Source organism: Grus americana, unplaced genomic scaffold (genome assembly GCF_028858705.1).
Source record: "Grus americana isolate bGruAme1 unplaced genomic scaffold, bGruAme1.mat scaffold_981, whole genome shotgun sequence".
NCBI classification, from domain to species: domain Eukaryota; kingdom Metazoa; phylum Chordata; class Aves; order Gruiformes; family Gruidae; genus Grus; species Grus americana.
This window is the reverse complement of record NW_026562159.1, coordinates 56710-67424: the sequence shown is the minus strand read 5'-3', so window position 1 is coordinate 67424 and position 10715 is coordinate 56710. Positions and strand designations below refer to the sequence as shown.

The 10715-nt window shown below is 40.8% G+C and overlaps 1 long non-coding RNA gene across 1 annotated transcript; it reads left to right on the top strand.

Moving 5' to 3' along the window:
• Nucleotides 1-244: 244 nt before the first annotated feature.
• Nucleotides 245-8553, top strand: LOC129201355 (uncharacterized). Its single transcript, XR_008575377.1, has 6 exons — nt 245-377; nt 889-938; nt 2827-2980; nt 4406-4493; nt 5474-5558; nt 8464-8553. It is a non-coding gene; the product is annotated as an uncharacterized LOC129201355 (long non-coding RNA).
• The last annotated feature ends 2162 nt before the right edge of the window (nt 8554-10715 follow it).

Genomic DNA, 10715 nt, shown 5'->3' with positions numbered 1-10715 from the left:
TAAGCTCAAGTTGTCCACAAGAAGAGTGTGGCAGAGGGGAGCTTTAGCTTTGCAAGTTGGGCTTTTTTTCTGAGAGCTCCTTCTTGGTGTACAAGTTACCTGCTGTTAGTTGCACCGCTATTGAATCAGGAGTGTTACAGAATAAACTTGCCTAAATGAGGCAGAAGTTCCTTCTTAACTCCATACATGTGGTTCAGCTAAATACATTCTTATTTCCTTTTTTATTTTCCCTAGGAATTTTCCTCTGGCAAAATGGGATGTTTCAATGGACACTCTTTAAGATCAATGAGAAAAAACATGCCGCCCTGTTCAGACTCTAGCTTTGACAAAAGCATGGAAATATTAAGTGAAAACGTCAATCGAAGACACTTTACAAGGTATTGTATTTCTAGGTGTTCAATCTCTGTTCAATTTCTAGAATGAAAAGTGAAAGCATGCACGAGTCACATCACGATACACCTACAGCTAAAAATCTGCAGAGGGATACGATTATGTTAATACCAGTGCCAGTATCTTAGAACTGGAATCCCTCTTCTTAGTAAAAGTCTTCTGCTTGTATAAAAAACATGTATCTCTTCCCAACTCCTTTGAGATCTCTCCTCCGCTTTGATTACTGAGATGTTATTTGTGCTGTTGAGACTTCAAGGTTAGCAGGTTAGGAAATGTCTGTCCTTATGGAATTGTGCATATGGTATGCAGCAGACATCTGAATCCTTGTGGTCCACAGGCTTTTTTTTGCATGATGTGGAGCACCGGATTGTAAACTTGGTGAAGTTCCCCAGTCTTGAGGGGGAACTATACAATGCAATACGATATGATATGCTATAATACAAAAATTGTAATACAACAATTCTTTTCTCCTTTTCTCTGTCTTCTTTCTTAACGTAGGCAGTTGGCAAAGCCGAAATCAGACCCAAAAAAAGAAGAATATAAAGAAGGTAAGTAGTGATAATTCCTTAGGATTCCTTTTTAGCCTGGTTTCTGAGAAGGATTGTCTTTGGTCACTCTATTGAACTTGGCTCCCAAAACTTCTGAACTCATCAGCCAAAATCAGCTGAAGTTGTGAGAATAGGTACCTCAAAGGCAGTGAATTTCCTATGAGTTGTATGAAGAGAGGTAGGTGCAAACAGGAGGATATGCTATTAATTCCTTGCAGGCTTGGGGAGAACGCAGTGTGAATCCCAGCCTGCTCTTAGGCACTGGAGAACCTGTTCCTTGGCTTGGGTTTCTTCGTGACATGGATCTTCTGGAGTCTGCAGGACACAAATTGATTGAAAATCAATCGTTCTTGCAAATAGGAGGGAATATTGCAGTATTCTATGTGAGTTAAAAAGTAATTCAGTCATGAGAAGCACAAACCCACAGACATGAGGAAGGTGTCCCTGAAGTTCAGCGATTTACCTTGGAACCGAATTGCGGCGCGGAGCACACGAACAGGCTTGGTGCCGTGAAGCTGCTTGCTGGCAGCTGGCAAAATCTGTTATTTGCAGGCAGAATCCTGCCAGGCGCAGGCTGAACACGGGAAGGGGCCTGAAATGCACTTTGTCTGTAGTTATTCAGGTTCTAATTGTGCTCTACTTTCTCACTGACCTCTCTTAATTATTTTAATGACAGTGTGTGGTGGCTTGACCCTGGCTGGAGGGCAGGTGCCCACCAAAGCCGCTCTATCATTGTCCGTCCTCAGCTGGATGAATATAATGAAAGGCTTGTGGGTTGAGATAAGGACAGGGAGAGATCACTCACCAATTACAGTCATGGGCAAAACAGACTCAACTTAGGAAAATTAATTTCTTACCAATCAAATCAGTGTTGAGTAAGGAGAAATAAACCCAAATCTTAAAACACCTTCCCCCCCCCCCGACCCCCCGCCTTCTTCCCAGGCTCAATTTCACTCCTGATTTCTCTCCCTCCTTTCCCCCACCAGCGGCACAGAGGGACGGGGAATGGGGGTTGTGATCAGTTCCTCACATGTCTCTGCCACTCCTTCCTCCTTAGAGGGAGTACTCCTCACACTCTTCCCCTGATCCAGCGTGGGGTCCCTCCTATGGGAGACAGTCCTCCACCACCGTCTCCACAACACGAGTCCTTCCCACGGGGCACAGTCCTTCACGAACTGCTCCAGCGTGGGTCCCTTCCACGGGGTGCAGTCCTTCAGGAATAGACAGCTCCAGCGCGGGTCCCTCTGTAGCCCTGCCCCGCTACCAAAACTTTGCCATGCAAACCCAGGACATAGTGCAAGTAACGAACCTGTGGCAAAGGATGCTGCGTGGTAAGTACTGGGCAGATGTTGTTTTAAAGCAGCAAGCGTTTGAGCTCTTTGATATTGGGGCGTTTATCTGGAGACATTTCTTATCTTCTAGAGCTTTTGTGTCACCATGCAGAAAATGAAAGTGATGTATGCTTAAACAGTGTACTAAAACTATGCATCCTAAGAAGAGACTTCCCACATAAACATTTTTTAAAAAACCAAACTATCAGGTACAATTTTACATGAATGGAGTGAAAACACCTTAGAGAGACCTATTTGTTGTTTTCACTTTTCCAGAAAGAAGTAACTGGAATAAACTTGCCTCCTGCATGAAACAAAAACTGCGTGTTTGTTTTCATCAGACTGGCTTTCTAGACTAATAAAAAGTTGCTATACAAGTCGTGCTTTTAACATAAGTCATTTAAGTTGAATGCTGTGGTCGTGACAATAACTTCTAATTCAGTATTTAAAGAAAAAATCCACGGCAGATTTTTTTTACATTTTACTAGAATAACGGTGAAATAAAGGGAATAACATATGTTCTGTCTCAAAATATTTCATACATTAACGTATTTTAGTCAACAGGACACTGAAGACTAGAGCTGATGCAAAAGCTGCAGAACAAGTCCATGAAGAAAATGGGGATTTGGAGGTCCGCCGAAGCTGCAGGCTTTGACAAAGCCATTACACCACTACAAATCAATCTGTTTTATTTGACAAACTTATAACAAAGTGAGTGAGATTTTTGTCATCATCTTGCAAAGCTACTAAAATGAGCCTTACTAGCAAGCCTTTGTGCTATGGCATAGTATCAGCTAGCACCTTTCTCCTTCTTTTGACAACAGAAAAAGGTATTACTGTTCCTGGTAGCAAGAGCTAAATGTATTCAGTGGTTAGGCTGAGACTACATATAGGATATGGCCTTGTGATAACTGCTGGGCTCAGGTGCCCTCCACTGCAGAGTCCCACCAGGGTCCCAGGAATGTTGTTAAGCAACCTCTGCTAACATTCCATTGCTGTTGGTCAGGTAGGGTAGGGTGTCCTCCTCTGCCTCTGCCTCTGCCTGTGCCAGTATGTCCTGTAATTATTGTTAATACAGTGATTTAGGTAACGTGTGGGCCTTTGTCCTTCGCAGCCAAGCTGTTTAACCCGAGTCTTTTGGAAATAGATGCTTGTGGCTGTTTAAGACTTCCAGGTTGGAGTGTGTGTGTGTGTGTGTGAGGATGTATTTGGGAAGTGCTTCACGTGTAAAGAGTTTGGGCACAGCCAATGTTTAAATTGGCCCCCGGTGTCTTCATTTTGTGATTGCCAGTTGCAGAGAGATCTTCATACTAGAGCACCTTCTATGTACGGGCTGGGTGGGTTTATGTGTTGTCTTGTGAACCAAAACACTCACTTTACGGTGTGACTTTCAGTAGATTTAACTTGCCCTCTAAATCGATTTTCTTAGCATCAGAAGCGCCTTCATTTTTAATTAACTTTTCTTCCATGCTTATGAATATTTGTATAATGCTCGGTTGAGTTGAGATACTGAGGAAAGTTGGATACAGCCAAAGTGATGTAGTCCTAGTGTTTCTGCCTGTCTGTCCATGGCTTAATGACCTTTGTGAAGCCCAAATTGACCTTGTTTTCTGAAAAGTTTGTGAACTGGAACAGGAGCGGGATGGGGTTTTTTCCAGCATATATAGTCATGGGAAATCAACATGAAACTTAAATTACAGTTGAGAGAAGAATAAGCAACCTGTTGTCTGAGGAAGGCTGTGAACTAAACATGACTTAATGCTATCATGCAGAGCAACTTAAGCGCTATTAAAAACTGCTATAATTTCTTTCTGTTACATTACTATGATCTTCAGAATTTTTTTTCCTACTAAATTAGATTCTTCTTTTTTTTTTTTTTACTGTGTTCAGTGAGAGGGGAAAATAAACCCGAAAACAGTGTCTGCAAATCCTCAATCGCTTGTTCTTTAACTCTCTCTCTAAAAAAGTAAACATTTGACCTGATTTTTAAGTAGTGTTAAAAAACTTGGTTAAGTGTCAACGACTCTTACTTTGTGCATACTCTATTAAAATGTCATGCTGATTATGTGTACTGTTTTAAATATTTTTGTTTGTACTTGCCTATCTTTGTTCTTACATGTCAACTTTTTGTCGTAGTACTGCAGAAGCAGTCTTGCAAAAAATGGATGACATGGAGAAGATGCATAGACGGCGAATGATGGAAGACCTTGGGGTGTTCCACGATGTAGGAGATACTAATCTATTTTACTATTTTTGTATAAGTAGTGTATTCCACATAGGGAAATTATTTAGTTGTGATTTTAATTTAGCTGAAATAACTTATTCCAAAGAATAGTGTAGTCTACAATAACATTTGTTTTTGCTCTCTAATTATAGTTTAACATCTTACTGTTATGGTCACGCTACAGATACACTCTAAGGGTGGGTGGAGGAAAAATCTTCAGAAGACATGAAAAAGCAGTAATATGCTGAAATACATGTCTTATACTACACTTTCTGAATGGCCTTATGATTTTTGAATGGAGGCTGTTTACAAACAGCTGTTTCAGGGCTTGGGTTTTCACTTCAGATCTTACTAAAAACTGAATTCGTCGATGTCTGATTTATCTGTGTTTGGTTTTGTGCCAGCCTGGCCTGTGAGCTTAAGAAGTCCTCTGTCCCTAGATGAACTGAGGTTAAAATTATATACAGCAATCATATTTCCTCTTAGTTTTGCTCAATAAATTAAGTTCTACTGTCCTTTTGAATGACAGGCACTTCGTTTTTTAAACATCTTCATAGCCTGCTTTCACAGGTTTTTGCTTAGATCTAAATTACTTTTTTTTTTTTTTTAATGAAACCAGAATTGTCCATAGTACTTTATACATCATGTCTCAAATGCCCATATGTGGGGTTTGGGTTTTTTTTTTTTAATCTGCTAGAAATTGCTTTTTCCTGGGTTCTTGGATTATTAACCTGTGATTAATTGATACACTCGGTTTTGTATTTAAGTATTTAACTATCACATGTACAAAACCCTATTTTAGAGCAGAAATTCTTGTTATTAATCCTGGGTGCCAGAATGATGTTCCTGTTCTCCCGTACCTTAATTTAATCTTTTGTGTACATGGAGTGCTTTGATAATGTTACTGTATAGGCACTAAATATGCCCATGTCAGGTTTTCTGCATGTTTGTGACTGATCCTTCTTGTTTCTTTTATTTAGGAGAACCTCGATATGTATGCACAAGGAAAGAAAGAAATCCAAAGAGCTGACAAAGAAATAGCTGATAATCAAGGTGGCATTGTAGGTTAGTTCTGGTTTAAATTTTTTTTACTATGCTCTAGCCAAGAGCCTTGTCTTAAACAATTGAGATGAGCTGAACTACTGAGTATTTTTCTTCTGTTAAAAGAATCTGTGTTGCTATTGACATTACAAGCCATAGTCACGGACTCTAGAGCTGCACTGTAGTGAGCTCAGAACAGGTATTCAGAGGAAAAAAAACCAGTGCTTTTCCAAAATGCTGACAAGATAAAAGGCAACAGATGGCTGTGGACGGGTGGGAATAGAGAGAAATGGACAGTATTCCTCAGAATGAGAAAGAGTGATCTTGCTGCAGCAGGAGCATGGCAGTTTTCACGGTTTTGAGCAGCGCAGCAAGAATTTTCAGGCAGGCAGGCAGGCAGGCTGCCAGATGAGTATGGAAAGCTCCTCCAGAGTGTGACGATCAGCAGGGGAGAAGATAGTGGTGTTCATTTTTGTGTTTAGCAGGTAGTCGGTGGAAGCTGCTGTCTGGGCCTGTAATTAGGAGCTGTCATCCCGGCACTCAGTGGGAAATAACATGAGGAATAAGGTGAAATTGTAAAAGGCCATATTAACTTTATGTTTGAAGTGAGGGGGAAGAACCTCTAAGGTTTTAAGGAGAAGGATAGTTGTGATTAAGGCAGTCAGTCCAACAATCCTTGTAGGAGATTTCTGGATGGAACAGAATGGGGCGAGACTGTACTTAAGGATAGAAAAGGATGCGGCAGTAGTTGAGCTGATCAGTGTTAGGTTTTGTGACAGACCTCCTCTGCACACTCGCTCAGAGAGACAGTGGCAGGAGGGGGAGCCCACATAACACCCTGCCGGGCTACTCCCAAGGCCATCAGTCCATCAAAGCCCTATCTGCACAAGCCCGGAGGAGCGCGTGGGTGTGCAATGGCAGACACCCAGATCAAAGCGAGGAGGAACAGCCACCCTGTCTGGGCCTCTCCCAGGGCTGTCCGTCCCATCAGAGCTCTCAGCCCCAGCATCCGGGCGGGAAACCTATCTGGAGGATTCATCGGGGGCAGCTCTGCATATCACCTTTTGGACTAGGGGGTTACTGCCCAGCAGTGGGGCATTTTGTGGGATGCAGGGGAAAAGCAGTTCACGCAGGACTTAAGGGATCTTAAGGGCAGGAACACGGGAGGCGTTCCGGTGACTTTGTGAGGAACAAGAGTAGGAAAATAGAGGGGCAAGGGGATAAAACGGGCCAGTCACATGTAAATAGTTTGCTGGTCAGTACTGCCTGTGCCCTGCGTCTGGTCACCTGTCTGACCATCAGACTATCAGAACTTGAACGAGAGGGGATTTATGCAATCTCCAGTGCGGGCGTTATCTTGTATGTGTTACACAGCCTGTGTACGACTTAATGACTGGCAACGGAGACCTACAAAAAGGTTCAAGCTAGATGTCCAGGTGTTAATGAGCACTGGGGTGATCTTGTTCCTAATCCCGATCAGGCCAGCGAACAGTCCGTGGCCTGTTTTCAGGCCTGTTGTTCAGCCTGTCATTAGTTCAGACCTAGCCTGTGGCTCCCGGGTGCGTACCTCGGTGACCAGACCTCCTCGTAGAGCAGTGAGAGAACACCTGGAGCCACAGCAGGAGTCCAGCGAGAGGCTGACTTAAAGAAGCCCAGGTAGAGCAAGGCATTACCAAAAAGAAATGACCGAGTGTGCCGAGGACATTTGACTGGTAAGGGAGGACAGCTGACTCATTTGGAGATCTAGTTAGGAGAATATCAAGTCAAGGCTTCAATAAGAGCAGCTTTAATACAAGGTATGGGCAGTCTAGAGGGAGGAACTGTATGGCTTGGTTCAAGTGTGTGGATCTCGAGGTGTTGGGCAGGAGAGACTTGTAGAAAGTAATTACAAATAGTATGTTGAAAGGGAAATAAGAGTATGGGGCAGTTCATTTGTGATCAAAGTGATAACTCTGGAATTTTAAATTGGGAAAAAACTAAAATATACTTTTAGAATGAAAAGTGTGCCAAGAAGGAGTGAGGAAGGTGTGTTAGTGTAAAGAAAGTGAGTGGAACAAGGGGAAGGACTAGAGGAGCAGAAAAGCTCGTGCCTTTGTGACAGGAGTGTTGGAGAACCATGGACTGGGGATAGTAGTGATGCCAAAATAATTTTTCACTTTTCCATGTGCTGTCTACGTTATCTTGTGTAACTTATCTTGCATTCAGAAAGCAGTGTGACATTTTAGGGGGAAGAAATAAAGCTTAGTGCTTTCCAAGGAATCAAACGTACTTAATTTTAGTGAGCAGGGAGGTGAGCAGAGCATGTACATTCCTCATCCGGTGTGTAGCTATTAATGTGAGAGGGTGTTACTAGGAACCTGCTAGGTAATTATACTCTGGTTGTTGCATTCTTACCATCTTTCATGAAAAAAACATGAAGTTACTGTGCAGAAGCTAGTGGCATAAACTGTATGCATTTGACATTATTTTCTGATTGGGGAAGTTCAAACCTGAGACTTGCCCATTATTGCTCACGTAATCTGTGGCAGAGCTAGGGCTTGGAGCTATAGTCTTACCACTGTAGAATATTAAAAACATTTCCTTGAAACGCTTTCTCAAAATAACAAGAAATGACTTTCTGAAATAGCGGTTTTCATAGGAGCTGCATCTTAGCTAAGCAAGATGACAGAATTGGTGTTAGTAAGGCTGATGAGAAGTCACCCAGCAATTTCAGCGAGCACAGAACAGTATCTATATGTACGCTCCTCTGTGTTTTGTAATTTCTGGAATGCCTCTTGCATAAATTGGTCGTAAGGTTTTGCCAGTTTTCAGATCTATCGTCATTAACATGAAGATAATAGTAAAACCTATAGGCATCTGTGGAGTGCATTCTGAATTTAGTATCATTTGCAACAGTACTTAAACAGTTTAACGTTATGTCAATGTACAGTAGTTTCATCAGAAGAAAGTGAAGAGAAAGATGATGATGACGGTGAAGACACTCGAAAGCGTTATGACTTTCGACAGAGGAAAACTGTTGAGCGCTATCAAGCTCCATTGGAAAGTAGGTTATATGCACAGTTTCTCTTAAGACCTAATTCCTTGCACAGACGATTTTTTTTAATGAAATATATACCCACTCAACTTCTATTTAAATTTCTTACCTTCATTCTGCAAGTAAATTTTATTAAATGCATGTAGCCTGTGCACATTGTATTCCTTTGCCATTTGGCATACTTGTTGTTGTTTTTCAATAAAAAAAAGGCCTGTGTATCCTTGAAAGAATAGTAATTAAGCAGACTTGATAATCTTACTCTTGTGGCTTTCAGTTCTCCTTAAAACACAAGTGTGTGTTTTTTCCCTTCTACTGTGCACTGATTTAAAAAAAAAAAAAAATCCCCCCCCCAAATCACTTGAAACTTCCCCTGAAATTTTCTACCTCCTCCACTATCCTGCTTTCTCTGAACCTTGTTTGTAACATTATTCTAAATTCTTTGCTTTCAACAGAACCAAGACAACGTAAGAGAGATTTTTCGGGCCGGTCTTCACCTGTCAGACAGAGATACTCATTTAGAAGTGCTCAGTCAGAAGGCTCTTGCTGCAAAAGAGCTAACAGGTTGGTATATGGTTAGTGATAGTTCTTACTTATCAATAGTGCTGTTGCTCACATTACCGAATAATGCTTTCAAGGGTGATTGGATTGGTGGTAATTACAGATTAATAGTGTGATTATCGCTGTGGTAGTCCGAGGGTATAAAGAAAAAAAAAATATTGAGAGTGTAAACTGTACTTTTTATATTAGCCATTAGGTATTTTAAAATGCAGTATTGGTGGTCACTGATAAGGTAATTCCGGAGGTTGTGCTGAGATTACGTAGCTGCAATTCTTTTGTTCTTGAACCGAAGCCAGAATCTCTCTCTGAAAATCTGAGACTCATCTTGAAGAATACCAATTATTTTCTTAAAACTGAAGATAATTTAGTTAGAGGGAGAACCTGTATGGAAGTTTTAATGGATTTGTTTTGGTTTTTTTTTAATCAGTCAAATACTGATTCTGGTTTCTGTCTGAAATCAGCTAATGATTCTGTATGAAACTATCCTTAAACAAGAAAAATGCTAAATGAAATTATAAATTATGAATTACAGTAGTAATGACAAAGAGGTTTTGGATCCTGTAAGCAGTTAGAGCATGCAGAATGCTGTCTCTTGCTAGATATGAGCACTTTGTTCAGCGTCTTTGAAAGCAGATAGTTACGGAAGGAAAGGTTTTTGAAGCCAAATTTGTAAACAAGTTAAAAAGGTTTATGTTTCACAGAGTGGATATGTAATGCTAAGTGAAACTCCATTTATGTGTGTGTGTGAGAGAGAGATTGGACAAAATGAGTAATTTATTTTATGAAATTTCTTTTAAAAATAGTTAAACATTTTACCTTCCTCAGAAAAATTAAATTTTACTGTCACAAGGAAAATCATGTCATATACTTTGAAATCAGATTCAAAAGGAGTACAATGATCTGGAAACTTAATAGATCTCAAAGTAAATTCTGAGACAGAATTCACTTAAGTTTTGATACTATTTAGCGTGTACTTTAATGTTTTACTTGTTTGTTTAAATGTTTGCAGACGGAGACACGCAGTCCACAACACAGATTCCACATCCTCTTCATCCCCATCTGATGACGAAGAGCGTTTTGAGAGACATAGGAAGCGCAGCCATAACAGAAATTTAAGAAGGTTAATGAAATTGGAGAATAGGGGAGGGAGAAATCTATTTGGGGGGGAGTTTGCATCTGCCTGACTGTGAAGTGTTATCCACTTTATCTTGTACAATTTCTAAAAACTATTTTAATAACAATCTAATAAATAAGTTTTCAGCCCAATGTCTCTCAGACACGTGTGTCTTCTGGCACATGGATCCCAAAGTCCTTGGGAAGGACCAGCAGTAGTGGCCAGCCTTTATAATGTTAATCCACACTGAAATAAGTAGCCCCTTGGGCTGTAAGTCTTTGAATGTAGAAGCGAAAAAATCTTTGAAAGATGTCAGTGTGTTTTGAGGAGTTCTTCCGTCACACAAATCAAGGTCAGGTCACGGTCTCCACATATGGAGTAAGTTGTTTGAAGCTTGCCTTCCTCTATATGCTGTGAGGTCTGGCATGGATATTTAGAAGTGCTAAGAGTTATTAAAATAATTAACGCAGTTTAA